A 9916-nucleotide genomic window follows, 5' to 3' on the forward strand; every position below is an offset into this window, starting at 1 on the left:
TAGAAATGCGTATTGGAAATCTCTTGTATTTTGACCCCACACGAGAAATGCGTGTGGAAATCTCTTGTGTACAAATAAGCTCTTATTTTTGTCAATTCAAATCTCCCTTTCTTTGATTATTACGTCGCATCCGTTCGTCTCCACAAACCAGATATCGCGAGCTCAACCAGATTCAGACACACGACTTTGATCAAATTTATAGATGTCGAATGAGCTTTGAAACAGGGAATAGAACTCCTTGATCAACTTTCAAGAGCATATTATCGAAAGAAACGACGGAGAGTTTAGAGTCCTGGAAGTGCGCATTCTTTTCGGTGAGTCCTATCGAGAGGAAGACTGATGATGCCGCTCATTTTTGTATATATTATGTGCGTGTAATCGTATAAGCGTCAAGGGGGTGTAGCTCAAATGGAAGAGCGCTCGCTTTGCATGCGAGAGGTACCGGGATCGATACCCGGCGTCTCCATTGGATAGTTTGTGTTTGCTCCGCTTCCTTTTCGAGCTTGTTTTCCTACCCCACAAAACATTTGCTGTATATTTTCTTTTGCCCAAGAAAAGCGTTTGATTTTAGCACTTCTTGCATGCTTTTAGCTTGAGGTTGGAGTATCCACCATGCAATATATGACATTCATATACACTATTAGTGTTTATGCAAAGGAGGTCACTTAAAAATGGTGTCCTTGTTTATCTTTTATTTAAAAAAACTCAAAAAGTGTTGGCTTATATTATTAATAAAAAGGCAACTCCCAAAGATACAAGAACGAGGCCGAGCAAACCAATGTTGTAACTATAGCCAAACTAACCCTAGTTTATACAAGAAGTCATAAGACACAAGCGACCGGGAACTTTGCTTTGGTAACCATAGCTAAATCACGAAGGCAAGAACCCATTAGGAAACTCTCAACAAATCCCATCATAGGCTTCTTGGCAAAACCTATGTGGTTTCTTCCCATCCACACTGCCAACAGAATCGAGGCCCGTAGATAAGGCCAACACGAAGCCAAAGATGAAGTGAGACCCTTAGACTCCCCGTATATTATTAATAAAAAGGCAACTCCCAAAGATACAAGAACGAGGCCGAGCAAACCAACGTTGTAACTACAGCCGTTTTAAACTAACCCTAGTTTATACAAGAAGTCATAAGGCACAAGCGACCGGGAACTTTGCTTTGGTAACCATAGCTAAATCACGAAGGCAAGAACCCATTAGGAAACTCTCAACAAATCCCGTCATAGGCTTCTTGGCAAAACCTATGTGGTTTCTTCCCATCCACACTGCCAACAGAATCGAGAACTGCAGATAAGGCCAACACGAAGCCAAAGATGAAGTGAGACCCTTAGACTCCCCGGTCAGTCCCATCCACCAGTTCGTGAATACTGAGAACCCAGCCATGAGCTTTCTGTAACTTTATCCACAAGCTCCTCAACACAGTACACCCCCACCCAAGGTGAATCCATAGCCTTCCCACAAAGAGGGCAAGTGGGCCAAACTGCCATATACTTTGCCAATCGCCTCCTTACCGGCAACCATTTAAACATAACTTTCCATATGAGAAGCAAGCCTTCCCCGGTATACATCCACGCCAAATCTCCTAAGCCTTTCCTTCCACCATGCAGGACACGGGTACGATTCAACACCGGTACAAATGAGCATCCTCACATCATGAATTGCGCTACAGATTTCACTAAAATCTTCCTCAGATTCGATCTGCCCCTTTGCCACTGGTTAACTCTCCTTTTAGTAGGCCACCAATCTGATACTATCTCCAAAACGTTGTGAATGACCCTACACTCCCCTTCATTTAAATTGTACTGAGATCCACCAAGCCGCCCTATAATCCCAAAAGTGCCTCATCTTGAGATTCCCTTTTTCTGAATCTTACATGTTTTTTCTGAGATCAATTTCAACCAGTGGCCTTCCATTTAGCTGCACCAGACAGCTCCACGAAATATTTTTAAGTAGACTGCCATCTCCCCTCACTGCCTTTTCTTCCATGCATCAACCAACTCCGAAACTTTGATCTTCAGGGGAAATTTTGAACGTAGCTTGTCATACCAATCTAAATGCCTCCAAGTACAAGATCTCCTCCCAATCCCCCTGTCAACAAACCATTTCACGAATTGAACCCAAGGTACATCACACTCGAAGATCCTCAGGAGCCTTTCCACCAAGAGAGCTACATTCTTTGTTCCCAAATCCGAGACTCCAAGACCAACTTGCAACTTTGGAGCTTTCACAAGTTCCCAAGGTATATAATGTAATCTGTATTTGCTTTCCTCCTCCCACCAAACACATGCCCTCATGAGTTTTTGTACCTCTAGCTAGTGGGTCTTTTTAAAATTCCACACAAGGGAAAGATAAGTCATGGCAAGGGCCAGTGTATGCTTTATAGTTTAAATCATGGCATTCCAACTGAGACGCACATTGGCCCATCTTCTGAGTTTGGCTTTAAACCGCTCCAAAACTATTGTTGAAGAGACATACCAATTCCCAAAGGAGAGCCCAAATACCGTATAATGCATCCTCTTTGAACCCACTAAATTTGAAAGACATTTAGCCAATCTGGCATCTTCTTTAGGCTTGTCCTTAAAGCATACGGCTTCGGCCAACTGCTGATGTAGCACAAAATAGCTCCAAAGTTTTAGAGACTTCAACAACCCTCTCTTCATTGTCCTGGGCAAATATCATGAGATCCTCAGCAATTAACTGCATACGAAATTGATGACCCAATGGAGTAACCAACCCTCTGACCAGGCCCTATCCAGGAAAAAGAGGAACAATATACAACCTTGATTTGTAGCCAATTCATAATCCAAGCCAACAGAGATATTTAGAACATTTTCAAATATATCATGTGACTTTATAAATTAGTTTGTTCCTTATCCACCACTTGCATGCACATCTCCCTAATTCTCAATGTAAGCATTGAAATGGGTCTCCAGTCACCCACCCGCATCCTTGCCTGCTTCTTCGAGAATAGTTTGACTAGCCCAGTATTCACATCAGCAGACAGACATCCCATTCTCACAGATTCCCCCACTTAACACATCCCACAATGCTTGAAAGAATTCTGCTCTCAGACTATCAAGATCTATAGACCTTTCCTTTTTCAAACTAAATAAGGCATCTCTAAGCTCTTGCACATCACAAGGCATGGCTAATTCAGCCCGTTGTATGGGGCTAAGGGGCGGATGTAACTCTTCAAGAGTTTTCTGCGAAGACCACTGCCATCTACTGTCTCTCTATCCTTCCATTCCCATAATAGCATTGAGTTCCTTCTAGAACACATCTTCAATGTGCCAGTAATTTATAAACACCCATGGGCATCCTGAACTCTGTCAATCGATTCTATGGTGCACTTCCCCTTACATGATTGAAGAAACATTTTGGATGGACCATCCCCAACCTGCAACCACAATTGCCTACTTCCAATACGCATCATTTCCACCTTTGAATTTTATAGGCATGCCAAAGCTTCTTCAGAAACAACAAACAATGTTGAAACACACACACAATCCCTTGGAGCATTCTCCACAACCTACTTTAAGGATTCCCTAATAGTAGGCAGGGTTCTTTCCATAACATTCCGGGTTGCTTGTTGATGATTCTACCACATCCTGGTAGCATGAAGCACCCCACAGATTCCCTTTTCTCATCTTTCTCTCATGTCTACCATGCCCTCGGTGGTAGATCTCCACACAGACCTGATTTCCTCCTTGAAGCCATTCAATTTTAGCAATTTACTGTGAAATTCAAAAGGAACATCCATGGACTGCTCCACCAAACTTGGAATGGAAAATTCCCATAGAAGTGGATAATGATGTGAAATACCTGAAAATGTCAGGTACCTGCCACCCATTGGTGAAGACATCCACATCCTTCTCTCGACCTACACACTCTATCTATTCTCCCTACCCTAAACCTCTCTCCCCCTCCTACGCTTTTTCTAAGAAAATCCTCCCAAACTGCTCGGATCAACTACTAAGCCCCAATCTAGAAACATCTCATTCCAACTAACATGCTCAACCCCCAAAGGAACTCTCCCTAAGTGAGAGCAATCCTCCTGACTCTCTATCATATTCCAGGCACCACCTTAAATCCACTTTTTGCTAGTAAGAACATCATTAAATCTACTCCAACACACCGCTCTCTCTGAAGAAACATTAGGAGCATAGACACAAGCTACTCTGAAATCAAATGTACCCACCATCAAATGAACTCCTAAGAATAGTCAGACTTCATCTCTAAACAACTCAAACGCTTGTACATACCCTTTAACCAATACTGCTACACCACCTTTCCCCCTATGAGGATAGTTAACAAAAACTTGAACCCCCCACTGCTTCAACAGGAACCACAGAGCATCTTCTTCCCCACACTTTATTTCCTCAAGTAAGATAACATGTTAACAGCCACAGCCACAACCATGGAGCACAGTGACGGGGATCCCGCCATATGGGTTTTGAGCTGCAAATGGCTCAACATCAACCTTGCCATCCGGGTTTTGAGCCTCAAATGGGTTAGAACGAAGGCAGGGGCTGAGATCATCCAAATTGGCAAGGATAACAAAAAAGCCATTTGGATCCAACAAGAGGTTAACACAAGCGCTATTTGGGATCGTGGGGCAGGAGAACCTCCTAATGCCAGGATTATCCCAATCGCTATCATATGGTTAACAAAAGTGCTATTTTTGACACATGGAGAAGCGCGACAACAAGAGCTGCAATAGAAAGAGGGAAGGAAAGGATAGAGAAGATGCATTGGTACCATATGGGCCCAAGAGCCTTATAAATATAAAGAGAGGGAGAGTGTAAAAAGAAAAAGGGTTGGCCCTCCCTTTAAAAGGTGACTTGTATAAGAGGCCAAATGGTTGGCTTTGGTCTTCATTGTTGTAAGCACAAGTTCGGAATACAAGCTCCCTCTTCTCTTTCAAGAGTGTCTTTGGGTGTTCTTGTTTCCCTTGTAGTGCCTTTGTGTTTGCCACTCCATCCCCCTTCACTCTCTCCTTCCCTCCTCCTTCTCCCTCCCTTGTCCCCTCTCCCCCTTCCCTCTTTCTCTCGTGGAAACACATTGCAACAATCTAGGAACCGCTTGAGTGACACTTGTGGACAGCTTGTTTGGGCAACATAGTCTCTGGGCTATGCCACTAGATCACTTATCATCGCACAACCTTTTGCTGCTAGAAAAATGTGCATTTGCTTACTCCTATCCTAAGAGCCTTTTTTGGATGGGTATGAGACATTTCACATGTCTTATTTTTATTTATTTTGGGGTCAACATTTTCTTGGGTGTAGCCAATCATGGAACTATTTTTGGGGCCATTTTGGGGCCACGACGTGATGCACTTTTGGGTGAATATTTGATTTTTGCACATACCTACGCTCTCGTCGGAAAATTTTTCGACGTCATGAAGGTGCATTGGCATAATAATGAGATGCAATCTATTTGTTCTAAACACCACATAGCTCGACACATGGCATCTTAGCATTGCTTTGCATAACACAATCTTTGACCTATGCCGCTTGATCACTTATCATCGCACAATCTTTTGCCGCCTGTCACTGGGCACCGCACCCATGTAGATCATTAAAATTGAAGGTTGGGACCACCGCACTGGTTCTTGGCATAATAATTAGATGCAGTCTATCATTATGAACACTGTCGCAGCGTAGTCTCTGGCCTGACCACCCGTCATCATGCAACCTTTTGTCGCATCTTTGCCTGCAACCTATGCAAATCATAGGTTGGCTTGGAGAGACCACCATGCAAGCTTTTGGCATAATAATGAGACAAAATCTATTATTCTGAGCATCGCCTTGGCACAATCTCTAGCCTAATGACCTATCATCGCCCAAAATTCAAGGTTGTCTTGGAGAGACCACCGAGCCTTGGAGTTATAGCTCCGTTACCTATTTTTACGTATTACAGGAGGAGGTCCATGACTACCAGTGCAATGACAAACAGAATGAGATCTATGAAAGCCATCACGCTGGTTCTTGGAGTTATATATTTGTGGACCAAGGAAAATGTATTTTGTTGTGCAACCAAGCAAAATGCCATTGATGATATGGCCCTTGAGGGGTCCCCTTTAGGGGCAAGGGCCATATCGATATGCCATTTCTATCCAGTGGCATCTTGGATATTGTATAATACATGTCCATATGGCCCTTGCCCCTAGAGGGGACCCCTCAAGGGCCATATCGTCAATTGCATTTTTTGAAAGTTTAATTGTATTTTTCTAGATTATCTCCATGCAACCACAATGGTGGGTCGTTGGAGTCATCGATGAATTAAAACAAAAATACCCTAGTCCGCCAAATTGGGAGTTCAATGAGAATTACATGCGAGAGCACATGGGTTTGGTCTTGAAGCATCATAAATCAACCTTGCATACTTCCATTGCAAAGGGGATGGCTAAACCCAACTGGGCAAACAAAGCTCTTTGGAAGTTTTTCAAGAAGCAGAATAGGGGCCATCCCGAAATGTTCAAGGGTCAGAGGAGGGCTGGGAGGAGACGGCTGGACGCCGTAGGTACTTCGCACTTTGGTGCAGGTGAACGGCTGGCATTCGAGGCGACTGTGGTAAGTCTACTTCTTCTCATTTAATGTATTGTTCTATTTGTTTTACTACATATTACATGCACTTTATCTAACTCTCATAAATTGGATCCATAGCAAGCTGCGATGGGTCATCTTCCTACAGATGCACAAACACAACGCGCATTTCGCATAGGAACAAAGCCGTGGTTTATTGAGTAGGAGGCAATCGAGCAACAGTCGATTGGGCTGAGGTGGCTACTCGCACGGTAAAAGTCTACTCCTACTTGTAATCTCACTTTTTAAATTGTTTTATTCTTTAAGTTCCAATCTTATTTTCAATTAATATGGTTTCACTCTTAGGGTCAAAGCTCAAGCATCCCATCATCGGAGGTGAGCGATCACGAGGGCCAGGGATCAAGCGCACCTAATGAGGCTCAAGGAGCAGGCACAGCTCATGAGGACTAAGGATCAAGTTAGTAAGACGAGGACAAGGAGGACGACAATGATGATTCGAATGAGTAGTAGTAGTAGTTTGCATATACTTCGCCATGTATATCATTTTGTATATCGGCTCATTTGAGCGATTTTGTATCACCCTTTTCGGAAGGGTAATTTTGTAATAAACAATGTTGTATATCTTCGACATGTATATGCTTTTGTTGCTCGATCATTTCATTTGAGCGATTTTGTATCACCCTTTTCGTAAGGAAAATTTTGTAATAAAAATATTTTTTTTGTAATTACCAAAAAAAAAACATTAGTGGGGCAAAACAGGGCTTGTTATGGCCCTGTTTAGCCCCACTAATGCTTTTTTTAAAGTTTTGTTAATCGTCGCTATATAGTGACGTTTACCAGTGTCGCTATATAGCGATAATTACCCATGTCGCTATATAGCAGCGTTTATTGGCGTCGCTATATAGTGACACTTATATAGTGACTATTCTTTTTTGACGCTTATGATGATATTAATAATGACATTTGCGCCCATTTTTAAAAAAAATTAGTGTAAAAACGTCGATATTTTCGTCGAAAAAGCACCTATGCCTTGTAATGTTACATATTGTACATTGCACGACTTGATTCTGTAAGCATTCTGCCAGGGGAATTGCAGACCGTGTCAAGAGACCGGAGTGCTCCCGAGGCTAGATTGCTTACAAATTGTACATTGCATGATTTGATTCTATAAGCGTTCTGCCAGGGGAATTGTAGACCGTGTCAAGAGACCGGAGTACTCTTGAGGCTAGATTGCTTACATATAGTGCATTGCATGACTTGATTCTGTAAGCATTCTGCCAGGGGAATTGTAGACCGTGTCAAGAGATCGGAGTGCTCCTGAGGCTAGATTGCTTAATACTATACATTGCATGACTTGATTACCTAATACATACTGAGACTATAGAAATATAAAACCATAAAGCATAAATAGCATAGAAGCATAAAGATATAGAAATATAGAAGCATAGAAGCATAGACTAAAGAAGCATCATATAGAAACATACAAGCATAGACTAAAGAAGCATAGGCATATATTTCTTTTTTTCAAACTGAAAATCATATTCAAGAAATAAGGATACACTTTTGTGTGGCATTTAGTGTTCATTTCAGTCTAAGTAATATAGATTCAAATGCAAATTAATGTATAGACAAGAAAAACTCGAGAACATTTTGATCTTTTAATTGGGGGGCTAGTGTGTGTGAGTCTTGAGATCTAATCCTTATTTATATTTTTTTTTCATCACGAGAAATAAATCTAGAAGAAGCGATAATGCCTAGACACACTCACTAAAGGAAACAATGTATGATTTTCAAAAGAGCAATAGATTAAGGCACATGGGCATTTTCTATTAAGTCCTCTAGGCAACACTTTGTCCCTTTACGTCAACATGAGCTATAGGTTGTCAACTAATTATCACCATCAGCTTCCATTATGATACTTTGTATTGGAAGGCATCTCCTTGATTAGTATGGAAAACATTAGTCATTACACTAAACATAAGTACGAAAAACAAAAGAGGGTGTGTGGCTAGTGGGCATTTTGACATGTGTTGGTTCTAGGCATGTAATAGGATAGGATGTGGTGAAAGAAGCGTGCTACTTTGTTTAGTCTAAGCATAGGCTCATTGCAGAGACATATAATCAAGCATGGCCTGGTCAATTTTCTAGTCTTACTCTATGTGTAATAGGTCATGCACTTGTTGCATGATCTTTACTCATACTCTCCATTGACCACATCAAGGAGTGACAGAGTCAAAGGTGTATATAATTATTTGATGCCTATCCACTGGAAGGCCTTAATATTCAAGAGTCCCAACTTCATGTTGATAATCAAGATTTACACAGTGTTTGATTTGAAATGGCCATCATCATGGAGGCTAACTATCCCCATTCAATTTACAATACACCCATTTAAGTTACAATATCATCATGGAGGCTAACTATCCCCATTTAAATTACCATGCACCTTTTCAGGCCAATGTTAGATGAAAGAAACATTGACTATAATTATAAGCCAGAAGGGTCCCGAAGGCTTCAAATTTGAGGCCTAGTTCACACACATGAAAGACAAAACATGAACACTCCCTCATCACTCAATGGTGTACATCATACAAAGAAAGTTTCAATATTCTCACAAGGCAAGGCTTTTAGGATACATCTACTGTGTTCTCCAAGAAATAGTTTACAATCCCAATTCCATAATGTTTTGATGTTGAATCCTTGGGTTCTTTCCAATGTAATGGAAATTTGATCATTAAAAAATATCATCATGGGATCATCCTCAGACTACTCTGAGATCTAGCATCGAATTTGTATACTCCAAGATTTGTCACAAAGCATTGCATCCATGTAGCCTCACATCCACCTTCAACAACCTCCATCTGAACCTTTATAGCATTAAATGCCATTGATTTGAGTATGTAGATCCTTTAGGATTTTATCGAGCAATTTGAACATCAAATCTCTTAGCTCTTGGTAGTATAACCCTTTCTCAAAGTGTAAATTTCATTCAATAAGATTATTCCATCCATTCTTTAAAGTATGATTAGTCATATGCTTAACAACAATGCACTTTAGATGGAGTAGAACTAGCATGCTCATCAATATTTTGAACCTCATCATTCACCACAAAAAATCGTCTCCTATATCAAGAGCATTGCTCAATGTATTATGGTGAACTTCATATGCTACATCTTTGCTTGAACTTTGAAGGATCACCAACATCAAAATCGCTTGAAGGATCACAACAACATCACAAACTTCAAAAGCACGCTCAACACATCATGGTGAACTTGATATGTTGCATCTTTGATTGAAGGATCATAAACATGATGCTCTCCCTTGCCATGTCCAGGTCTAAGAAAGTTCCAAATCATGCACAA

The 9916-nt window shown here is 41.2% G+C and overlaps 1 non-coding gene across 1 annotated transcript; it reads left to right on the top strand.

The window, feature by feature from the left end:
- The first annotated feature begins 393 nt into the window (after positions 1-393).
- TRNAA-UGC (transfer RNA alanine (anticodon UGC)) lies at positions 394-466 on the top strand. The gene has a single exon. It is a non-coding gene; the product is annotated as a tRNA-Ala (tRNA).
- The last annotated feature ends 9450 nt before the right edge of the window (positions 467-9916 follow it).

Source organism: Dipteris shenzhenensis, chromosome 33 (assembly GCF_047967505.1).
Source record: "Dipteris shenzhenensis isolate YYH24624 ecotype China chromosome 33, Dip_SZ_1.0, whole genome shotgun sequence".
Classification (NCBI taxonomy): Eukaryota; Viridiplantae; Streptophyta; class Polypodiopsida; order Gleicheniales; family Dipteridaceae; genus Dipteris; species Dipteris shenzhenensis.